At 39.3% G+C, this 24337-nt stretch overlaps 1 protein-coding gene across 2 annotated transcripts in view; it reads left to right on the forward strand.

Annotated features, from left to right (window-relative positions):
• LRFN2 (leucine rich repeat and fibronectin type III domain containing 2) overlaps nucleotides 1–24337 on the forward strand; it is a 158294-nt gene that overhangs the window by 130904 nt on the left and 3053 nt on the right. The gene's annotated exons all lie outside the window — the stretch shown is intronic.

The raw sequence follows: 24337 nt of genomic DNA on the forward strand, positions 1-24337 counted from the left end.
CCACAGCTCTGTTCATGTCTCAGAGTCACAGCACGATCATATCAGGTCCCAGAACATTTGATAAGAATCCAACAAAGTGACTCTGCCCAGAAAGGAAACAGGCTCCAGCCTCTGGCATAGGGCACTTTTGGAGGAGTGGAAGCAAAATCACCCATGTGATGGAGGTGGATGCACTAGTGCTGAGCAAAAAGAAAGAGAGATAATTAATATGGCATCCTTGGATGGGAAAGGGTTCATCCCTTTCAGGGTTACAGCTATGCTTTAGGGTGGCTTAAAAATCCCTGGAGACAGCAAGGTACGGCTATGCCGTAACCCTGTTTTGTTCAGCTGCTCCTGGTTTACAGATTAGTTTGTTTGCAGAGATGAACAGTTTGAGACAGCTAGCACTAGGTATGAATTTGTGCTGAATTTTCCCATCTGTCCTCTCTCCCCTTCCCCTTGCACCTTGCATCACTTTGAATTTGTCTAAGCTTGTAATATATTTATTACCTCATAATTTACTTCATGTTGACAGGAAAACAAATCGAGATATTTTCTTAACCCAGTCCTTTTTTTTTTTTTTTTTGGTAATTATCCATTTATTTAATCAGCTTAGGTTGTGGAGTTGGCCCTTATGTAGATATCCCAAACCGTGCTCTGAATTTTTCTCAGTGGGGATTGCACAGGCAATAGCTGCCCAACTGACATATGGGCAGCTGACAGCATCAAGACACCCCACCAGCAGCTCTGTCGTCTGGCAGATTGCCTCAGAGAGTCAGGCTTGATGAATCAGTCCTTCTGCTGGGAGGGTGCTGGGAGGGTGGGGGATGCCTGTGCCTCTTTTCCAGAAGGCTGGTGCAGAATGAGAAAGATTCACGGCAGTGATCACAGAGCCTCCATGTACATTGCACAGCAGAGTCCAAGTGAACTTGAATCTTCCTAATTTAAGTATGCAGAAGCAGCGTTTCAGCTTGGTTACTCTGGGGCAAGGATGTGTCACAAGCCTGATGCCCACTCTTCTTTTCCATATGGAGTTTCATGGCCTAGGGGAGAATTCGTCAGTGCTGCCAAGGTTGGACAATGGGAGAGGGGAGGCCAAATGTTCTCGTAAGCTGAGCAGGCAATAGAGCCAAGAGGACCCCTGCTTCTCTCCTCCACCAACTGCTCCTTGCAACCTCCTCTGGTTGCTGTTTCAATGAAGTGACAGCACCTGAGCGGGCAGAAGAAGGAATTGGCACCAGGGAAGGAGTCACCTTCAGAACCTGGCTCCTCCAGCCCAGGACCTCATAGAACCTGCTGGCTGCTTTCAGAGGCTACTGGCTGAATAGAGGGCAGTGACAATCCCATCTTCTCTGGTTGGTGTCAGACAAACCTCCTGCTCTCTCAGTGGCACTAGCCAAGCTGCAATCTCTGTGTTAGAAAAAAGTGGTGCAGAATCATCTCTGGTTCTTGTACTGTTTGCTTAGGGAGATGAGCCACATTGAGGACACAAAACTATACAGTTTAAATTCTTTTTTCTTTCTCTCTGGACACTAACAACTTCTATAAGGTGAAGAACTGTTTTGCAAGGGGAAAGATGAAAAAAACACTGGGAGCAGGATTCACAGCTGTGAAGAGCATTAACAAAGGCCTGAGGGATTGCAATAGTCCCTTTTCAGGGCATACTACTACACCTTTGTACAACAACAGATTGGTTTGGGGTGAAGAGGTGGCAAGACCTTGTGCTATACAAATGCTGCCTAATGGAAGCATATGATGTTTTAACTCTTTGTTTTTTGGGGAGGGTTTGGGTTTTTTTCTCACTAAAACCTAATTTTTTTTTTGTTTCACCTTTCCTCTTTTTGCCCATTCAGGCACTCTCATGATAATTATGTTGGATGTGGTTTAATTAGTTAATTATACCAGAGCTGGAATATTTTTCAGAGCAAATCCTTTCTGGTTTCCTCCTAGAATTTTCCTTGTACTTCATTATGTGGTAACACAGGTATTAATAACTAGTTTCATTGAGGTTTATGAATATGCTGGTTATCCCAGTGGAGTAAAAAGAATAGTGCTTTGGAGGGCAGAGGTGTCATGCTCCTGAGATTAGCACACTGATGTAAGATTTCCTGCAAACTTTAGCTGATAGTTTGGTTTTAGAGTAGATAATAATAATAATGATAAAGCTCTGCTCTGATGAAAAAAAAAACAACTGATTTTAACCTCCATATTAACACCTTTAAAATAAATATTTTATCTTTCAAGTATTAGGCTTTTTGAATTTTGCTTTTGCATCTCAAAAAAAACCCCAAACAACCATTCCTTTTTCCTTAGCAGGCTTAGCTTATCAGAATATAAATCTTGCTCCTGTTGGAAGATGTGCCATAGGCAAAGATGTAGGTACTCACTGAAATGCTGAGCTAGAAGTTGCAAGTAAATATAATAAAAAATGTCTGGTCTTTCTCGAAAAACCCAAAGAAGTCAAGGAATAGCACAGGGAAACAGGTAAGGAGAGCTCCTCCTTCTCCTGATTAGCACACATAGTGGTAAAGTTTATGTTGCTGCAACATGGAATTGCAATGTGTGTTTTCTCCAGTGGTGCCAAATTCCAGGGAAGTCCTACAACTTCCTGTCCAAGTCCATATCACCATGTAGTGATGACACTTCTCCATTCCTTGCTGTTTCATAGCTATCCATTTAGAGTCACTAGATGTTGTTCAACTATCAAAGAAGGTATTAAGCAAAGTCTTAGACTTTCTACTGTCTTACTCCTTTCACTGTGGATATGTGGAACTGTGTTGTAGTTAATTTTCTTCTTTCTTGGCACCCCCTGAATATGGCTAGTCACAGTAACAAGGCCAGGGTTTTGACAAAACATTTGTGAACCTGCATTTACTACAAACTTGTTCAGAATCACTCTTTAGCTCAAGGTGGCTGATCTGTGACCTTACAGCTACATGGTGCTGACAATTTTCCAGCTCTGCTGATCATGGGGACACACATCCTGACAGTTTGCTGGTCCCCATACCTCCTCAGTTACAGCTGTGTTAACATGCTTGCTGAGCTTCATGTCCATCAGTTAGAGGAACTACATATGTCTACACCAGGTTAAAACCTGTTTTCTACCCTCTTTACATGATTTCATTCCAGAAACGTTCCATAGTTTTAAGGTAGCAAAGGAAGTCCAGGCAAAATCATAGAAGAAGAGTCCTTCTTCCTCCTTGAGGTCCCTAAGGACGTGATCTACAAGTGTTTTCCTGGCTTCTGCCATTTTCCAAATCAGGTCACATTTACTAGTTCCCAAAGAAAAAGTGTTGTCTTGGGGAAATTTTGAAGCCAGTGCCTCAGTTTACACAAAGCAAATGTTAATCTGGCATATAATGGGGCAGAACCACGATGTAATTGACACTTCCTTACATCGAACAATGTGCAGATTTAAAAACTGCTTAAAAAAACCCAGATCAATGGTAATTGGTCTTTCAGTCTATGCAGTAGCATGCAACATCTGTCTAGCACACCCTCCAACACCTGCCTCTGCAATGGCTATGAAAATGCAAACCATATATCAGCTCGGTTTTATTTTCTAGCCCTGTTTAAAATGGAACGAACACTGGAATATCTGTCCCATGGGAAATTACAATATTGCAACATCTGTTTCTGTCAAGAATCAGGCTGAAAAGTCTCCATAACAGTTGTTTTGTTTGCTTACAAAAAAAAAAAACACACCAAAAAACACAAAACCCTTTAGAAGTATTTCATTTGGAAATATAGAAATGTTGGCATCAATCTCTTTGTGGATGTTATGGCTTTGGGAATGACAGCCCCATCCCCACCATACATCATGTCCCTTGAGGAGTCACTTTCCTCCTGGAAGAAAAGCTCCCTAAATTCATCACATTCACTTTGCTTTGTCTACCCTCACCACAGAGTGCCTCTTTCCCCTCACTGTTGTCCGTGCTTTCAGCCCCTGCAATGGCAAAGGGATGGTCGGGGTATACAAGAAGAAGGGGTGGCCATTTGTGGGTGAGTGGGAAAGGAGCAGAGGACAGAGTGAAGGGGCAGAGCAAAGGCTAGAAGTAGAGTACCCCTCACAGGTACCAGAGAGTGGAAGAGCATTGTGGCTCTCCACAGCTATAGTTTTCATTTTCATTTTTCTTACAAGAGATAAGAAAAAAATTTATCTAGCAGAAACCCCTATTTTAACACGAAAATTATGTTTCATTTGAGATATCCAATCAACTTTGCTGTCAAAATGGCAAGGTTTTACAAGATACATCTAGTGTTAGTGCCTATAAAAGCTTTGAACATGTGGTTCAGGAGACATCCAACTAATGCAAAACACTTTTGCACTTTACACAAGCTCCATCAGGGAGGGGATTGTTTGGCACAGGTAATGAGTCCATCTGGCAGACATAAACTGAACAGCTTTGCCTCACGCAGTTGCAGCTGCAGGAGCTGAAAACCTCCAGCTGAAGTTCCTGTCCTGGGAGACATCACATTTGTCAGCCTTTCTCCAACAGTAGTAATAGACACCACGCTTGTCCCAACCCAACTGCACCCTCCCCACTACAGCTCGTACTTAAGTGAAACAATAAGCCCCTCTTATATACTGTCAGATGTTTTGCTCAATTTTGAGTGTGTGATGTTTGGCTTTTTGCTGGCAGTGACAGCACAGCTTACCAGGTGACACACATTGCTGTTTATCTGCAGTGCCGTCTCTTACATGTTGTTTTAATGACAGTTCAAAAAGGCAGAAAACTGCACAACATTTAGCTAAAGGCAGAGGAATGAAGATGGAAGATGCAATCTGAAAAGGGTGACGTGTACACATAGAAAGGTACATGAAGGCAGAGGGATAAATTTGAGGGGAAAAAGACTTCTTTATCCTTACTCCTCCTTTCCATTCCCAAATAAGAATTGCATGTAATTTTGCTAAGTGGATTCCTTATTTCTTTTCATTTTGTTCCCCTCTGGATTTTCCCACAAATCAGGAGTTGACTAAAGTCACAACAGACCTCTTTTCAGGACTGGATCCTCTTTTCCCACTTGTGATTTAGTTCATGGCCAGGCTTAAATTTCTTCATTTTTATTTTCTATACAGAATTATCAAGCTTAAGGTTTTGTGAGACTTTTTGCGAACTAGTGTAACTATGATCTCTATGACTATTGACTTTTCTGTGCATAGATTTTTTTTCTTTAAATGTTTCTGCTAGATAAATCATTTGAGTCTGTGTTTCATGATTTGACTGGTTGTTTATCCTTACGCTGTCTCTTCTTATCCCACTATTTTTAGATACCTTTTATGATAACCATTCTTTTACTGAGCACAGATAGATGAATACGTACTTAGGACACAGTTTCATCAGTCACCACAGGATGTTATTGACACGTGTCTATAACAAACATAATGATAACTACAGTTGAGATAATCACAGGTGGAACAACCTGCCATGAGGACTCAGAGATTAGGAATTCAATGTTGCTTCCAAAGATGAATTAACACACAGTTCCCTAAAAATCCACTATTTTCTCTACTCCACCACAGAGGTAAAATGAGGTGCTTTCTTTTGCTGTAGAGCAGACCAGGAATGGAAGCAGAACAGACTTGTCTGTGGGTTTCAGTCCTATTTTTCATCCTCAGAAGCTATGGAAATTTAGCTGATGTTCAGTGAGACCTGGATAAGCACCAAAACTTTGCAGAGACTGACTATTCAAAGAAATATTCAAGCTTTTCTTAATTAGGCCATTGTTAATTTTAAATATCTATTGGTAGAAGAACTCAGAAAATTGTAGATCTATTTGCCCTAAAATGAAAAGTGAAATCATAGAAGGTATAAAAATATGTAGGAAATAATATTCTATTCCATTAATATATTAAAGATTTCCACTGAAAAAAAGGCTTCCTAAGTTCTGCTTTTGAAAATCAATATCTGAAAAGGCTATTTTTTTTCTTGAACCAATGAATACTCTTGTTAAAAAGAAAAGATGTAATCAAACTACTTAATTTTAACTTTTTTCTTTTTTTTTTTAAAATAAACTACAGCTTCTAAGAACACAAATATACTGCCAGGCTCCACAGGAAGAGATTTCCGTACCACCTAGCTCCAGCATCTAGTTTAGAGGCAGCTCAAGGAGTTCCCACCAGCTCCAGTGTGTAGTTGGAGTGGGGTGACAGCTGCTCTCCATTTTCTGGGGGCCACATCTCAGGTGAACCTATGAGTTGGGCTCACCACAGGGCTGACTCCTCATCTTGCCAGGATAGGGGCAAGGCTCTGTCTCTACATAGTGATTTTGGGATCTGGCCATCCAGGAAGGTGGAGTTTTTAGTGGCAGAGTCATTCCTAGATGATCCACTAGACTAAACATAGTCCACCTCTTTTTGATACATTAATTTATTCTACAGAGATACCAGAAATAAATGCTTTTGGTGGCTAAAATCAGCAGATATATCTCCAAATGACGTGACCGATACACTACTCCCACGGGCAGCCCTTTTGAAAGCTGGTTCGTGATGTTATTATAAATTATACTGCTGCTTTTGGGATAAGTCGTGTGCTTCAGAATGCACTTCCCAGCACAACTGCAGATGAAACATCTGCTGCAGACACAGGTACAGTGGACAATAAGCGATGTCTGCCTGTCTAACATTTTCTTTCTGCAAAGTGAACAACAGTGAACAGAGTTTAAAAAGTGACAATAACCAGTCTTAAATTACTTCTCTGATATCTTCCATCAGAGATTCTGGCTTCTCCACTCTTGTGTACATGCAATCTGAGAACTAAAGCCTGATTTGTGAAGAAACTCCTAGAGAGGTGGTGATTTTTGTTGGCTTGGAAGCATTTATGTGTTTGTCTGTACCAAGGATGTTCCACCATCCCAAATTCTGAAGCGTTGAGTGAGTTATGTTCCTGAGGAGAGTAAAATGCAACTATTAACCATTGGTAGCAATGGGATATCCTCCATCATGCAGTCCTGTACCCTTCAGAAAAAGCTATTAAATGTTTGGATGTTTTTCCATGTCACTTTTAATACTGATAATAACACACAGAAGTACCTCACAGTCAAAGGCATGTTTCAAGTGGAAGTGGCTGGATACAAAATAGACAGTCTATCTCTGGACACTCCAGAGCTGGCTTTAAATACCTTTTATGCATGGAATGTCATGATTTTCCTTTTTCCATAGTGTCTTTGAATCCCCTTCAATTTCAACCAGTTATCCTAGGTATTTTCCCATAATTAAACTCTGGCTACTTGTCTTCATGTTTATCATGGCCTTGGGCAGGTTATCTGTGGCCACCTGGGCTTTCTCAAGCCTATCCTTCAATCATTTTATAAAAAACTATTGACTATTTACACAGTCATCTTGGCCATTAGCAGACCATTCATCACCCACAATATTATTCTTTATATTCCAAATCTCCACAACCCCTGCCCTCTCCTCCGCAAGTATAGCAGCTCATACCATCCTCTGACTCCTCCAAAAGCAAAATTCAGAACAGCTTTAAATAGACTATGTGTCCATCCTGCCTCAAAGTCTGCTTTTTGCTTATTGGTTTTTCTTCATATATAGATGTGTAAACCACTCTATCTTTCTCAGGCTGAGGACCTATACATTCAAAGTGGAAATGAGCTATGACATTTTAACACTATGGTATGAACCAGAAGAAGGAGGTGCACTCAACAATTTTTTACCCTCTGAGAAGTACTTAAGACCCCGTGTCTGGTAAACCACTGTGAAGTGGAAGAATCCCTGTATAAACTCCTCAGCCTATGCTGGTTTCTGCTGTCCAGAATGTCAGATTAAATGATCATGACTACCCATGCCGCTCTTAACTTTGGAAATGGGCCTCCTACAAAGACGAGAATGTGAGAGCAGTCAAACTGTCAATCAAAGTCTTCTGGTAAAGTCAGCACATTCAATAAAACCAAACATCTCTGTGCACATCAATGCTACAGCTGTGTGCATTACGGTTTCCATTGCCTTAACTTCTCTGAGTGTGAACACTCATTACTTTAACTGGCAGTCATGTCACAGCAGTCATATAGATCTTCTCAGGCTTTATAAAACATAGGTAGTACATGGCCTTATCTTCCTTGAGAATTAAGCAGAGTCTTTTCAAGTGACATGGTAGAAGGCTGTCAAACTTTCAGTCAGTGCTTGTCTCCAAGTACCGACTCTTCCAAACAGTCCTAAAAGTAAGGCTGATGGAAACAACAGGTACTGATCATTTCAGAGACATATGGTCTAGAATCTGATAGGAAAGACCCTACCAAACCTGAAGCAATGTCCACAGGTGCAGAAAGCACATGGCAGGATCAAAGTCTCTTTCTATCCTTATTTATTCCCTAGGTGTCTCCTATCCTGTTCCTCTGGAATATCTTGTTTTGATTTTATCTCAGCAAGATATTGCCTATAAAAAACACTTGTACTTGAGTAAACTGAGAAGAGGGTATTATGATACTTTGCACTAGGCTGCAACTGAGATGGAAAAACATGAAAATGTATACTTCTTTCTTGTTGACTATAGAAAGGTTCTTCACTGGCCAGTCCCTTGGACCACTGCATAGCACTGCAGACACTCATCCCTGCCCTTCAGCTTCCCTTCTGTGTTGTTAGTCATTGCAAAAGAGGTTTGGTCTAGATTATCCTCTCCTCTAGACCTCTAGATCTAGATCTGTCTGTCTGGGATTGTTAGTGGTCAATGTAGTCGTTCAGCAGTGCCTTTCTCTTTGCTGCTTCTGCTGGTGTTATTGACATGTCTGTGTCAAGGCCTCAAGTACCACAAAGCCAGCAGGGCTGCAGTTGAGAGACTGCAATAGCAGATTTCTTTTAAGAAATAATCACAGGCTCAGTGCACTGATGCAGGTTTGGCCAGGCTTAGCGAGAGCAAGCTTAGGCCAGAAACACTTGCTGATCATCACTGAAGGAACTGTTAAGACTGTGGCTGGGTGAACAGTCCCAGTACCAGAAAGCTGCCTAAGACCCCTGTGCACATCCTTGTGACTCTACTCTGATTTAAACCAAGATGCAAATGGTGGTGCATTTACATTTTTGCTGTTCATCTTTTATGGTCATACTGACCCATAAAATTACTATTTCTCTTTATCTGAGTTGTTCTGTATCCATCGTAAAATTTTCTTCCTCCTCTCTTTAGAATTGTGTGCTCCTGACACAAACCATCATCAAACTTGCAATTTCTGCTCAGGTAAAGGGGTCGTGTGTAAGTCAGTTTTCCTAGCCAGATCTGCTTTTGTCATGCCTTAGTGCTGCTGTCCGAAGCGGGGATGGGGCAGTGGCACAGTACGGGTTCAGGAAACCAGGTAGGGTGCAGGTAGAATACTTTATTGAAGCATGCACGGCGTTCTTTATCAGCTCAGGCAGGGAAAGGGCCAGAACATAGGATGGGGCATGAGACAGACAAACGGGGGAGCAAATCAGGATAGGGGCAGAGGCAAAACGGGGGAGGAACCGGGGAAGGAAAGGGCAAATGGTAACTGTCTCCTCTCTGCAGCTTCTTCAGCCTATTAGAGAGGGGAGCAAGGGAAGCAGGGAGCAGGCAAACTCATGGCAAGCCCGGGCATGTCCAGGCTGTGCACTGTGTAGTGTGAATACAATGAAACCACATAATAACAGTAAAGTCCATATAATAACTGTAAGGTCCATATAATAAAGTCAATTGCTGCATGTTTTTCTCCATGCCTGGAACTGTTCCCGTCCTGAATCTTGCTCCTTCACACCTTAGTAAACTTTTGTGTGAGCAACTACAGTAGCCATTTCTCTACTAAGCTTTAAATCTATTTTAGCCAATGCACAGAACCATTGGAAGAGCCATCTCCACCTGTATAGGATTGCCTTATAGTAAAAAATAGTGCCAGGTGTTCCTTCAACTGTCTCTTGACTTATATAAGGCATTTCCATTCAAGACTATTCTAGTTAGATAATTTTTAACATTAATCAAAGTATTTTGGTATCCTCAAAGTATTTGTCTGAAACTGTAGTGAATTCCCATGAAAAAAAGACCCTTTGCTGTCATCACATGGGTCACTCTGAAACTTTTCATAGGTTCTCGAGGGAGACAGACTTTGTAATTGGAGAAGATTGCTTTGGGATAAAATATTACAGTAGCATCTTCTCTCTCAAACTGAGAATAGCGTAGAAATTTGTAACTTTGAAAATCCGACTTTTCATATGGTTATAGATTGCTCTCTTCAGAGAGCAAAAAAAATGTGGTATAATGTCACACAGAAATTATGAACACAAAAAGAAGGAAAAGTTTTGTACATTTTCTTTTGCATCTTATAAAACTTGTCCCTGAAAGTAGAGCGAACCAAGTTTGCTGAGCAATATGTAAAAGGCCAGTTGTAATGGGAGTGGGCTTTCCTCTCTCGAGGAATCATGAGCATGTTGGAAAGCAGTAGACAGAAAAATGCTGAACATGAGCAGTTTGAGAAAGAAAAAGCAAAGCTATCATCTCTTAAATTCTCCGTTGGGGAATGTGTGATAAGTGATGCTTACAGATACACTCCTACAAGATAACCCTTTTTTTAGGCTGCACCATATGTTCAGGAGCAGCAATCACATTTGTCTTCGTGCTGGAGGGAGGGTGGAGTGATTCATTCCATAGCAAGATTAAAAAAAAAAATCCACATAGCAGTGGCTTCAGAAACATGACTATGAAAGTTCTGGGACACTCTAGAGAATAAAGAGGACAGTATCTGCAAACAAACCCAGAGTGCACATGAGAAAAAAGACCCAGGTGAAACTTGTGGCAGGCTACCATGTATTTACACTATGGATCGAGAAATTACACTGGTGGTTACAGAAATATTTCTGTTTGGTCACCTTTTCTGTGGCAATGCAAAAAGTTGCCAGCATGGTCATTAAAAACCAACTAATTTTCTGAAATGTGGTTATGAATTTTAGTCATGAGAAAGCGAATTCTTTTCTGCTGCTGAGGTGTTGAAACCAATTAAGCATTCTTCAATATTTCATTGAAACTTAATCACTGTGAGTCAGAGTTTTATCTTCACTAGGTGCATAGCCACATGAATTTAGCACTAGATTCATCTTTGACTTGTAGCTTATAGTCAGGCTATTGTGGAAGAGACAAACACATGCATTGTGAGGAATCATTTGGCTCTGTCTGCAGTTTCTGTTGGCTGAGGTAAGTTAATTTTAATCTGCCTACGAGGCACATTAGATAGTAACTTCTCAGAGTTATGTAAAAGGCAGTAGCTCATAGAAGTTTTCAGCAGTGCACAGTTTTCTCCACTTCATCCCTGATTGCAGCCCTTTCCCACCACCAAGTAATGATTTTTGGCACTGTCACAGCAGGGCAAATACTTCTCAAGTCATGTCTAGGAAAAGGATTCACACTGAACATGGAGAGATAGTACAAATACACACCTGCAAAGACAGTGTTCATGGTCGGGAAATGACTACACCCTAAACATCTGTTTTGAAAGCAATCTTAAAGTAAATGAAAAGCCACTGAAATGCATAGACATAGGATTTTTCACACCTTTACTGTCTCCTGAGAGAGGTACAAGGGATGAAACAGGAGTGTGTTCTGCCTGACATGTCTCCAGCAACTCTGGAAACAAAGGCAGCTCCCAAGCAGATTTTCAAAACAGAAAACAGACTTTATTAGCCCATTTCCATTTTTTGTTTTGCTACAGGTTTTGAGCAAAATGTGGGGCTTCCTCTTACAGACACTTGGGTATGGGCTACATCCTCCCCTCTTGTTCTGTCAGAGTTACTGTTCAGCAGGTTTGCAGCTTCATTTCTTCTGCTGGTGACCCTCCTTCTGTCATTTTTGGTGAGGTAGAGAAATAAGAAAGGAAATTAAACTTTTTTTAAAAAAATAATCTCTTCTTTTCAAAGCCAGGCTGACTTCTCCATCAAGAAAGTAGGAAAGGTCATCTCATCAGTCAAGATGCTCAGATCTAGACCTTTTTCTCTTATCATGTAAAAAGGCAGATAGTGTGCCTGGCTGAAGTCCTTCCACAGACTGATGGTACTGCCTACCCAAATTTCACATGTCATGGGATTAGCACTGTCTTGGTGAGACCTAGGAAGGGCACTCAATCATCATTTAGAGAAGTGAACTCAGAGCCCAGCAGCTGTTTATCAAGTGATATAGAGGAAAGTTTAGGACTCCCTCTAACCCAGTCCACTGCAGACAGACCAAAATCGGCAGTCCTGCTAGTGAAGCGCAACTTTGCAGGACTTCATAAATTTGCTTCATTCCCATGCTCGTATGCTCTGAGCTGCACTTCAGTACTTCTGAGGAGACCATTTATTGAGAAAAGAAGGGAAGATGCTTTACTGAGTGCATCATATTTTGTTCTTTCTTGACTGCAGATCTAAGAAATCTCCCAGCCCATATAGTGGTTAAGGAGGGTCATGCTTAAGTTTCCTCTTAAGGTTTACATTGAGTCTTAGAAATATTGAGTCAAATGCTAATTATTATACTGATAATATAATTACAAATATATATATGGAAAAACAGAGTCATATAACTAATATACCCTAGAATGCAGTGCTGGCTGTGCTCTCCAAAGAAGCCTGAAATCATTTCTATGTAATGATTTTTTAGAGTATTTATTTTATCCTCCTTTCTAGGAGTGTTTTTGGAGGGGTCACACTGAGGTTTTGTTGCTTCTTGATGTGAATAAATGTTCAGCTCAACATTTTTGTTCCTAAATGTCAATGAATATTTGGCAAATTTCTACTACTACTCATTTTGACAGGACGAGGACGGCATTCCCTTATCTGATAGTACAGGTGACAAATGATTCTGTATTTTTCAAGCAGGCAAAGGTTGTGCATTTAGTACCATTGTGCGTTGCATTTACATTTTATTCCATGCTCTCCTTTTGTTGCTTTTGGTGTCATTTTTGCAGGTTGTACTTATTTATGCTATCTGTAGTTACAGTAGGAAAGCTCAGAGATGATTTTATAGAGTGAAGAAGTCGAAGTTTTTCAGGCTTTACACTTGAAGCTCTCCAGAGCAGAGCGATCTGTCAGCCTCTTCCTTCATTACTTTGAAAGTTTTTCAAGCAAAGATAAAGAAAAACCCAATCTTTCATTTTCCTTTCAAGAGTACAGAGTGCTCTTACATGTGTGATTCCACAGAATTTATAGAGTTTTTCAAAGAAATTATTCACAAGCTGTTTTCCATCGTCTGTAATGACCTCATGTTGATGCCTATTACATGTAAAAGCTTTCATTCTCCTGGTGGACAATGAAATATCCATGACTGCAAAAACCTCCAGGTATGATGAGTAGTAATTAATCATGATAAAGAAATAATAAACCTAGCAGATTTGGATGTAGCTATGTCAACAGACTGATGGCATACCTACTGTTCCTTGTAGTTGGGTGAAACTAATTGTTGTGAAAACTAATTAACTTGTTGATCACCTGCCCATTGTCTGAGTCTATTTGGTCTTGAAACCATATTCAGCAAGGCTGTGTAATTTAAGCCATAAGTGAGAAAACTTCAGGAGCCAGATAAAACTAACCAACTGGCAAAGTTGAAACATGAGAAGAAATTCTGTTCTCTTCTTAATGTTACACCATCTGACCTAAACAAGAGCAGTTGTGTGTGGAGGTCGACGCTTGAATAAACACGTCCACAACTTTTTGGGGTGCAACTGGTAAGGTGACTATTATAAGAGCGGGGTACAACTGAATGGCTTAAAGGGAGGAACAAAAAGAGCACTGCACAAAATGGCTCCAGCCTTAAATAACATGGGTAGGGAAGGCACTGGAACAGAAGGTGGGGTTCAGGCGGAGCATGCAAATTATGACCATATAAGGAAAAATATAAATATGCATAATACTGCAGCAAAATTCAACCAATCAGAACACAAGACTCACATAAAAAAGTATAACATATACAAAACCATACAATGACAATAAACCAAATACAGAATTTATAATTTTCAATCCCTCAACAGTTGTGGTTCTCTGAAATAAAAGGCAGATACCAAATTTGAGTACTCTTATATTTGTTAACTCATTTAATAAGTAACCTCACTAAAAATTAGGATTTCAATCCTTTTCTGGTATTTACAAACCTTATGTGTACTTTCTGTGAGTGAGAACTAATTTGAGAGTGGCTAAATACATATTTACAAGGTATGTAGCCACCACCTTGAAGAAAAGCTAGATCCAATAAATATTGCTCATGCTTTCCTCTTTGCAATGAGTTCACTATTGAGATGCATAGTCTAGGATTCTGGACTGCTGAGATTTACTAGGCTGCTAGTCATCTGTTTCTTGGCTCTTAATTGTGGACAGGTTTTGAGTCATGTCATTAACCTATCAGGTGACTCATGTTAGCTTCCATCAATTTTCTCTGTCTCATTTGTAACATATAGGGAAGTAGTAGACTACTTTTTAGGAAAGTTTGCTCATGTACCAGAAATCTCTGGCACTTGTCTAAGATCCTTTAGATGAGAAACATATTTCTAGATGATAAAATCATGCTGCTGTTGGAAGCTATAACTGACTTCTCATTTTCTTTCTCCTGGAGTAATTATAAATTAAAACTTGGGTTTTTTGCTGGATGGATTTTACTTTCCTTTTCAGTAATGGATTTGTCACTCTTCACACATTATGATTTCAGCCCAGGCTCAGCTTTGAAAGAACCAGTGTGTCTCTGGTTGCTGAGAAATGCTTTTATCTAATTTTGGTATCACAAACTTAAAGGATGTAACTGTGTTCTGGTCTTTTATAGAACACTCCAAAATTTCAACATCTCCAACTCTTTCTGTTCTATCTAGTCCTTCTAGCCTTCCTTTTCCTTTGCTTTATGTGCAATACCCAGAAAGAGGCAAAATGTCAAACCTCTGCTTTAGGAAATGCCTTCATTATATATCTATGTTACCTTTTTTCCTTTTTGTTTTCTGCTTTTTTCTCCCCTTAGGAGACAATGCTTTTGACTATTAGTGATTTTTTCACCCCTTGTTCTCATTCTGCAATTGAAAAAAACATTTTTACCCCAATGTTATATCAAAAGTCACTCTGAATCATTCTGGTTCTCTTTACCTTGTACGTGGTTGTGCATTTCATGGATACTTTTCTTCTAAAAGATTTTCTCCCTCTTCTAACTCAGAATTTAGAAGCTTGATGATGATTATTAACTCAAACTTTTCCTTATTGTTTTTCTATAAGTTTCCTTACTTTACAAGAAGCAAGCAATTCTTCTGTATCCATTTTATATAGTAAAAGGTATTTCCAATGTTTGCTATGAGGCTAGACAGTTTGCCAGAGAGGTTCTCTGAACATAGGTAAATTATGGCTGTATCTTTGGTGAGTTGATATTCCTTTAGTTCATTTTTGGAGAATTGGTGAATGGAGTTCTCCCTTTCTACTGCGAATGAAATTAAATTTTTTCAACTTCATGATGAGAGAGACGCTCAAGATTCTGGTACATAACAATTCCCTATCTCTTGAGACTATCCACAACGAGTTCAATCACTGAGGTGGGGGAACAATAGCATGATATGTACTTAAACTTTTTAATAATGCATAAATTGTGTCAAACTGATGCTGAGATACTTTTCTATACAGACCGATATATCAGTGTATACGTGGTTTCTGTGGGTAGTGATGCCTATTTCATTTAATAAGATTCTTTCTTTTGGTTGGAATAGTTAGAATAGTCTTGTCAGCTGTTAGCTAGCACCACACTTCTCTTACCAGCACACAAAGATTTTTTTTGACAGAAGAACTTGAAACAGCATGTGAGAGTTTGCTTTGACCAGACAATTACAAAATCCGGCCAACATAACTTCAAGCAGTGCCTGGAGTTTTTGTCATTCCAGCACAACCTTCCGGACATAAAATTATCCTGTGTGGTAGGACACTGAGTTTCTGCAGGACATGTGAGTTGCAGCGTAGCATAAGTGCTCTGAGTTGTAAGTAATTGCTAGTGAGTCACTAAGAATCCTCCGCTTCATCTCAGCTCACATGAGCTCATATAGAAAAAGGGGATGGATGTCTGTTAACCATTATAGGATCCCATCACTATAATTAGTACAAATTTTTCTACCTGGAAATAAGTGGAAAGCCCCACTTGTAACTCTCATGAAAAGACAGCATATAGCTGAATCTCACAGCTGTGTTCTGCCAGGAAAATAGCAGACTCCCTCTTCCAAATTAATTTTATCCAAGTTCCTAAATGTGCTCATTACTTTTAATGTTCCTTCCCTTCTGGGAACCTCTGCTGGTATGGTAAGATGACCTTTTCTGATGTAACTGTCCAACACTGCAAAAAAGAATTAAGAATGACTTGAGTCAGAGCGAATAACGCTCTTCAGCCAAGTGTATGAGCCATCAGTCTATAAAAACCTGGGAAAAGTGTGTCCCAAGTCCAAACTCTGCTTAATGACTTGAACACACATTTCACAGATAACTTTTACCTCCTCTCACCTTTAGAAATGGGTTATTTGTAAAGGGGGTTCACCACTATCAGTTACTGATTTTACATGCTGTTGAGTAATTTCAAATTTACTGACTGGCTCTTTGCAACATTACTGTGAATTATGATAACTTTCTAACCCTGCATTTACATGATACAGAGTGAATTTATTAGTGTGGCTATGCATTGTTTCCATAAATACTTCAGCTTCACATTTACTAAGAGAAATATTGTGTGGGCTTTCAATTACTCTGCTAATGAGCTTAAATATGTTTTAGTTGGATTTGAATTAGTGTGAGGAATTTTTTTTCTCAGGCAATTAGTATAATGAGGTGAAAGGTGTTCTGTGTGTTGTTGAATAGCTTGGGTGTGACTGGATTAATCTTCTGTGCTGTCAAACCTTCCTAGAGTGTGTCTGTTTTCCCTTTAAACATAAAATTTAATGTTTAGGGCACTAAATGTCTGCTGCTGTCATGTCCACATGAAAGAAATCACAGTATACATCAGAGAGCTTGAAAGTCTAATTTTGTGCTCTCATACCAACATGAACCAAAATAAGGTTGTCCCAGTGCAGTAGCTTGGACCTGGACAGCTGACCTGAGCACCTTCATTGATTCAAAGCATTAGAAGATGGTTCTGGTGATGTTCATTCATCCAGAAGTGCCTCATCCATTGTGCCTGCCTGCAGCTCCTTATTGTTTACAAGAATCTGATAGAATTACTGAGAGGAGAGTTTCCTCTTAGAGCAATGGCTAATGGAGGGGAGCAGAATGCCTTGTACTGTGGTTCCCTTTTCTCAGCCTTGTGAAGTGATGTGCCCTAGAAGCCTACGCTTTGCTCTGTCACCGGATGACTGACTTCAGTGCATCCCTAGGGGACATTATTCAGCAGCCCATCAGATATCAACATAAATTTATATTCTCTGAGCTAGTAGTTTAATGTTTGGGGTTGGTTTTTTTTTTACTTTCCCCTGTCGCACAGAGAATATATTCATTATCGGTATCTCCCTGGCTCACCATCTTGTGACAGACATATCAATTGCTTTTGTCTCTATCTTCTCTTTCCCACCTCCTACCCCACTTTTCCAAAATGAACAGAAAAATGTATAAGCAAATTAGGAAATAATAATGAAATTATATGTACTATGTGTTTTATTTGACAAGACAGATTCTCTGAAGGGCAGTCGGATGCATGAGTGATGAGGAGACAGGTTTCAGAAAAGCAGGAAGGGATTTGTGCTTAATAATAAATGTTTCGTCTGAAGGCAAAGTTATGATTGTATGTTGTAAAACCCCTCAAAACTAATAAAATAAAAAATGCAGGAAATTATTCATGCTGGATTGGTTTAGTTTTTAATGAACAAGTCTGGCTACTTCCTGGTATTATCTCACATTTTCTTACGTTGACATCACTGACAGAGGAATTATGTCCTGTTGCTAATATTAACAAATATCTCTTTTCCCAGGACACCAGAAATACAACTGTCATTTTTTTAAAATGCAGGTCACAATAGATCTCTGTCTTTCTCAGATTCTTAGATTAAAAAATCTTGAAGCATATGCCAAAAGAATGTGAGATCTCACACAGCAGTATACTTGGTACTTTGTATTAATTTTTTTAATTCTTGAGGCTTTAAGGCAACCTGAAGATACATGCTCAAGGACTTCTTTTGAAATTTGAAGGGTCAGAAATTAATCTCTATTGCCAACTTAATTTTTAATAACATTTTAGATTGTACTCTCATTCCATGACTGCAGAAACTGGGTCTTTCCAGGATAAAAATACAGAAAAAAATTACACCAATATATACCATAAAACTTTCAAGGAAATCACAGTTGGTAGCCAAGAAGAATGCTAAGTGTGCAGTCCAAATTTGTCAATTACTTGTTCTTGCTCCCAGGCAATACATCATGTGTGGCATTTTCACTTCAATTTAGAACCTCCTAATTTTCCTCTGATCTTTTTTTGCCCTTTTCTCCAGCCTTCTGAATATCTGTCCACCATCTGGGCTCTTTCCACTGCCTTGATTCGCTTCACTACCTTTACAATTGGCTCAGTTTTGCTGAAAGATCTTCACTCTTTTTTACGTGCTTTTTAGTCCAACTTTCTCCAGTATGTCCCCACTGATACTTTCCCTTTCCCCTTTCTCTACCATCCTACTTTAACTGAGATTGAAGATGGGCACTCTACCTGAAATGTAGGACTCTATCAGACCCTTCTACAACAGTTTAATGGAAGATTAGCTGGAATAATTATTTGTTTGGGTTTTTTTCAGAAATATCTGTGAAACTGGAATGAAGGAAAAAAACCCAAATATTTTATAATGGGAAAAAAATTACTGATGAAGTAAAAAAATCATTTTCAGCATGAGATTTTCTCAGAAAAAAAAAAAAAGAAAATGGTTCAGATTTCAGTGTTTCACTTTTGTGGATCAATTTCTAGCTCTGAGAGTAATCTAGGCAATACTTTGGCACTGAGTGAATTCAACTTTGTGTAAGAAGAAATCTAGGAGTGTGAGGCAGATATTTAACATCACGGCATTGCTACACAGGAAAATTAGTGTGCTAACTAAGTGGAATATGATTTTATAGAACACTATTTCACCCTGGCACCCTTTTCCCCCTTCCTTTCTCCCTCCTCATTACAAACTATATTGCATACTGACAATGCTTAGCACTACTGTTTACCAGTTGCTTTATAATTAGTGTATAGTCTATAGCTGAACTGGTAAATTAATGCGGGCCCAGCCTCAGAACCTCATCATCTATACTGCTGTCTTAGTACATTTTCTTGCATACTTTTTCTACCATGATTCAGGTGTTAACATTCCAACCACTATATGCAGCTTTGATATACAGCTTTCTAAAATCACTCTGTAAAAAAAGGGAATTTATCAGCAGAGAATGGACCATTCCCTGGGAGGTGTCTGTCATGGGACATGGCATGTAGTCACAGAATCTTATAGGAAGAGTTTGAGTTGAGCGGCTAGAAAATTCACACTTAAAGAATTAAGCTTTTTTACTTCTTTTTTCCCCTCAGATACAGTATTTAATAAATTAGCATGACTCCATTTTGAACACCTAGAATTCATTTCAAAAGGCAAAATTGTATACAAGTAGTATATAGACCCATATAATATAAAAAAATTTGTGCATATGTAGTATACAGCCCTGGATAATACAAAGAAAAAAATAAAAATCTAGCAGGTCAGTATAAAACTGAGTCTTGGAAGTTGCAAGTGTTTTCCCAAAGGAATTGTGTTGACAGGTCCCTGCAAATCTTGTGATTAAAGCAGTTTCAGGCCTCAAGTGGATGGTATCACATCCCTCTTTTGATGGAGAAAAGGTACAGAATTGCCTAGCCAATTAGCCTAATCTGGATTTTGTCTAATTTTTCAGTTTTCCATAACGGCAGTATTAACCAACAGTTCACTGCTGCTAAACCCCCATGCTACACAGAAGAAAAGAACTCGTTTGTATATTACAGTGCAATCGCCATATCTACTAATTTCCTTCAATACACTACAGGCCTCTTTTGAAAGGAGATTGCTGGCATTATCCCTATTTTATAAATGAGGAGACTTACAGTACAGCAAAATGAATTCTCAGGAACTGAGAGTTACTGATAAAGTGGAGCCTGATATCAGTGTAACTGATAAAATAAAGAATAAAACTCAGTTATCTCAAATTCTCAGCACAGTTCACTCGCTGCAAGCTTCAGTGCTCACTTGCATCTGGGATTATGAGTGAAGTCTGCAGCAAACCTTTTTCCCCTGTATTTCTAGGTAATTTATTTTCTAATTTTCTTAATATCACCACACACTGAAGTGAATAATTAGAAAATTGCTTGATTTCTGTATGTTGTGTCCCCAAGGACATAACAAGGATGTTTTAGTGGTGATGGTGGTACAAAATAAGGTTGATTTCAAAGAAGAATTCTAGCACTATCTTTCCCTTTTTTTAAAAGGGTCTCATTTGGGCACTTTCACAAAATGAGACATAAATCTTCATGGATTGAACAGAATGTATTGTTTGAAAAAGCCCTGCAAACTTTCATCTCAACTTCATAGCTCTTCATAGCTCTTCTTCATAGCTCTTCATCACACTCTCCTGGGAGCATCTGTCTATTGCTGTTCTATTTCAGATGGTTATGCTATGCCCATCCTGGCCATAGGTCTCCTTCTCTTCCAATAAGTGATGCTATTGTACCAAAGGGTGAGAGAAGAGAACTCTTTTTGTTAATTAAGAAGGTCAGTTGTAAGATCTCTATGCTCATTTCATTCCTTAGAGGCAAGGTTTTCCAGAGAGGTCAGAACTGTGTTCTTATATGAATAGTTTTTCCTTGGGGTATTTTGACCTTCAGATAGGATTCAAGAACTAGATTAAGAATCAGATTAAAAAATCCTGGCACCAGTGTGGAGATTTACCTGCTCCTCTTACTCCAAGGAGAATAAATCAGAGGAGAAAGACAGAAATTACTGTGTCTTATGTGTCTGGACAGTGATATTTCCATAAGATTTTCCAATTTTGCATTTACGTTTTCACTGTTGACATATTTCTGTATTTGTTTGTTTTCCCAGCCCCCAGATTCCTTAAACTGTATGTATTAAAACCTTTCATAACCTATATGCAAGTCTTTTGCTAGTTGATCTTCTCTTGCAGTTAGTCAACTGTTTGTTTTGGTTTTTTTTCCCTAAAGAAAGTCTAGTACCAGATTTAGATCTCTATTCCTCTTTTGTGATAAGAAGCATCTAGGCAAGATCACACTGCCCTGAAGAGCAAGTGGACAGTATCAGGCTTGTTGCTTCAAGATACTGCAGCTTTTAAGTATGTTTACTATCTGTGAACATCTGAATCTTCAGTTCCTAAAGCTAACAACTTTCAAAAGCTCTTTTTGGTCTCCCATGAACCACATCCTTGCTATCTGAAAACAGCTTTCAGTGTTTATCTGGACTGAACAAAGCCCTGCAAGATCTCTGCCTAGATCCAGTTTTAATGGCCCCTTTTAGTTTTATGGCAGCTCCTAGCTACTGAGTCCCAGTGGCAGGGTAGGGTGGTGCATGATTAATGGCACTACATGTACTAAACAGCCATGAAGAGACACACCCTGCTAGGCTACAAAGCAAAGATTGAAGCGGCACCTTGCAAATACCTGTGTTGGGGACAAAGAAAGAGTCATCAATATCCCAGAACGAAAAAGAGTCTGCATTGATTTTAGGTGTGGGGAATGTTAAGAGATGTCATCCATCACAGCTCACTGGCAGTATGTTTGAGGAGGGTAGATGAAAGCACAGAGGAATGCCAAAATACTCTTAAAATTTGGCAAGTTCATGAAAACAAGATTGTCTTCTCTGTAAGATAGAAAACTAAGTCTAAAAGTAATTACTTCACTCCTAGTACTCTTGAAATTGTTGCTTATTCCTATGTTCAGCTGTTCTTTAACAGCTACATTAACTTAAATATTTTACAAGAACATTTAAAATTTGCTTACGGAAACATCCAAAATTCTTCATTTTGAATGCATATGGAGAGTTGATTGCTTTTTCTTTAATTGAGATTGCAACTGTGATTTTTATAAAGCTATTATTAGTCCAAATATTACCACAGCTGTAGCTGCCAGCATTGATTGAATTTAGAAATGACTCAGTTTCTTTTAAAGGCTAAGACAAACTTTTACGGAAGTTTCAACACAGTTAACCTAGCCAAGCTTTAGAACTAGTTATGGCCTCACTGCTGTACATTTAAAAATGGATTGGCTTTATATTTTTTGCCACTATCACTACCTGCCAGTCCTTGAAATATTTCAGGCAGTTACATTTCCTTGGAAGCTGGTGTGTAGTTGTGTTTGAAAAAAAGCAAGTTGTAAATGATTTAGGCTATCAGTGTTCACTCTATATGAATCGGGCATTAGTGGGTGAGGTTGAAAGACTGTATTTCTATTTTTGTATGTTTGGTTTTTAAACAGGAGAAATACATACTCACTTGTGGCCAGAATGAAGGGTTGAGTAAGGGATGTGAATGCATAAATGCAAAGATGATCGTACATGTGCAAAGTTAGATAGTATATAAACTCAGTTGTTTGCTGTTTGCTTGGAGAGAATAGTCTCTCGTCTCTCCACATTTAATCATTGCAAAGCAAAAGGAACCACTCTAACAGATAGTGTTATAGTTCTCTTTTTCCAAGAGTTATGACCCAAGTCCAAGACCAAGTTTATAGGGCTGACTACTCTTTCTGCTAACAGTGCTACTTGTTTGTAATGAGGTTTCGTAATGAAATAATTTCTGAACGACTTAACACACTGCAGATTTTTTTAAGCACGTAGCTGAGATTGATTGTGAAAAGTGGAGTATAGCACTACAGAAGGACATAGGAAGCAATTACTGAAACTGTTCAAGAGTTTAAAATCAGATGTTTGAAGAACAATAGTATTCTGTTATTCCATATATCATCCTTGGTGTGTGCACATGCAACTCCTTGAACAATTCTACAGAGTGCAGTCTGCTGTGGGCAGTGGTGTTTTGTTCACAGACCCACAGGGAGGAAAGAACAATTAGAAACAACTTGAGATCACATATTTCAGCTTTTGGAAAACATTTTAGCAGCAGTATCTGGAGTTTTTCATGAGGGCTGCTTTATGACCTCTGGACTCATTCTGAATAACTCATATCTGTGTCAAACAGCTCCATTAGGGTGATAAATGTGTCTAGAATCTCAAAATACAACATTGAGTAAACCTGCCAGATGATGTTTCTCAGCGTTATTTCTCAAGTGTCTCTCACAAATATTTCTCTTCCTTACAGTTTTTTTTTGTGTGTGTTTTTTTTAAAAAGCAGCCACATCCTCACCTGTGGCCAGACTGAAGGGCTGTGTAAGTGGCGTGAATGCATAAATGCAAAGATGATCAGAGGCTCATCTTTGCAGTGCCTTGACGTTGCTGCTTCTCAGTGCAGATCTGTTCCCTCCCACTGTACAGAAGGTCCTCTGCAGAGCTGCAGTTTGTGCTAGCTGTGGTGATGATTTGAGACTAAGGAAGCCTGGCACTCCGACAAGGAATATGCCTTGTTCCTCTGCGTGGGCCTTACCGTCCCAAATACAGTCACATCAGCTCACTGTGGGTTGTAAGTGCCTGTAGGACTCCCTTGTTGCCGGTGCAAAAGACCTGCAGATCTATGTCATAATGGGCTGTTTTTAATTTCAGCTTTTTTCTCTCACCCAAGCCTGTAATGTAATGTAACAGTAATGAGAAACATGCATGGGGTATCTCTTTGGTTTTATTCTTGGCTAACCACCAGGCACCAAATCTTGAATTCTCCACTGTGTTCCACTAATGTACTGCAATTTTCATCAGTTTGAAGTGGAGGTAAACCATATTCATTCCCATCTGCTAATTTTGAATGCTAGTGATGCTCTAATACTGCATGAGTTCAAATGACTGCTTAAGTTTTGTGGCAACAAAGAATAATGTCCATAAATGTCCCAACTTGGAGCACAGCTTAGACCTAGCTATTTGGTTTTTGGAAGCAGGCCTAGCTATTTGGTTTTTGGAAATGGATTCCTACTTGAATAGAATTCTTTATTTTAAAGAAACCTTCTTCTTTCCATCTCTGTCTCTTCCTGCCTCTCCTCACACTTCCACAGCCCATATTGCCAATGCCAGTATTTCTTTTTCACTCACAGAGGGGAAGGTGGTTGCTGGGAGAAATTTCTGGCAAAGATGATGATAGCTGCATTTTTAGGAGATATTTTCCACAGTGGGGAGTAGGAGGATTGAGAAAGTAGGTGGGAGAGTGGAGAAAGAGAGAGAAGTGGTTGCCTGCCTTGCCTTCTCAGTCAATGAGAAAACTAAATGTCTTCACAAGGTAAGTAACCCGCTGATGTTAGACAGTAAATGTTCAGGCACCCGTGAAGCAATGAGACAACTGCCAGGTTGAAACTCAGCAAGTACA

Source organism: Manacus vitellinus, unplaced genomic scaffold (assembly GCF_001715985.3).
Source record: "Manacus vitellinus isolate BGI_N305 unplaced genomic scaffold, ASM171598v3 scaffold_8_pilon, whole genome shotgun sequence".
In the NCBI taxonomy this organism is placed as follows: domain Eukaryota; kingdom Metazoa; phylum Chordata; class Aves; order Passeriformes; family Pipridae; genus Manacus; species Manacus vitellinus.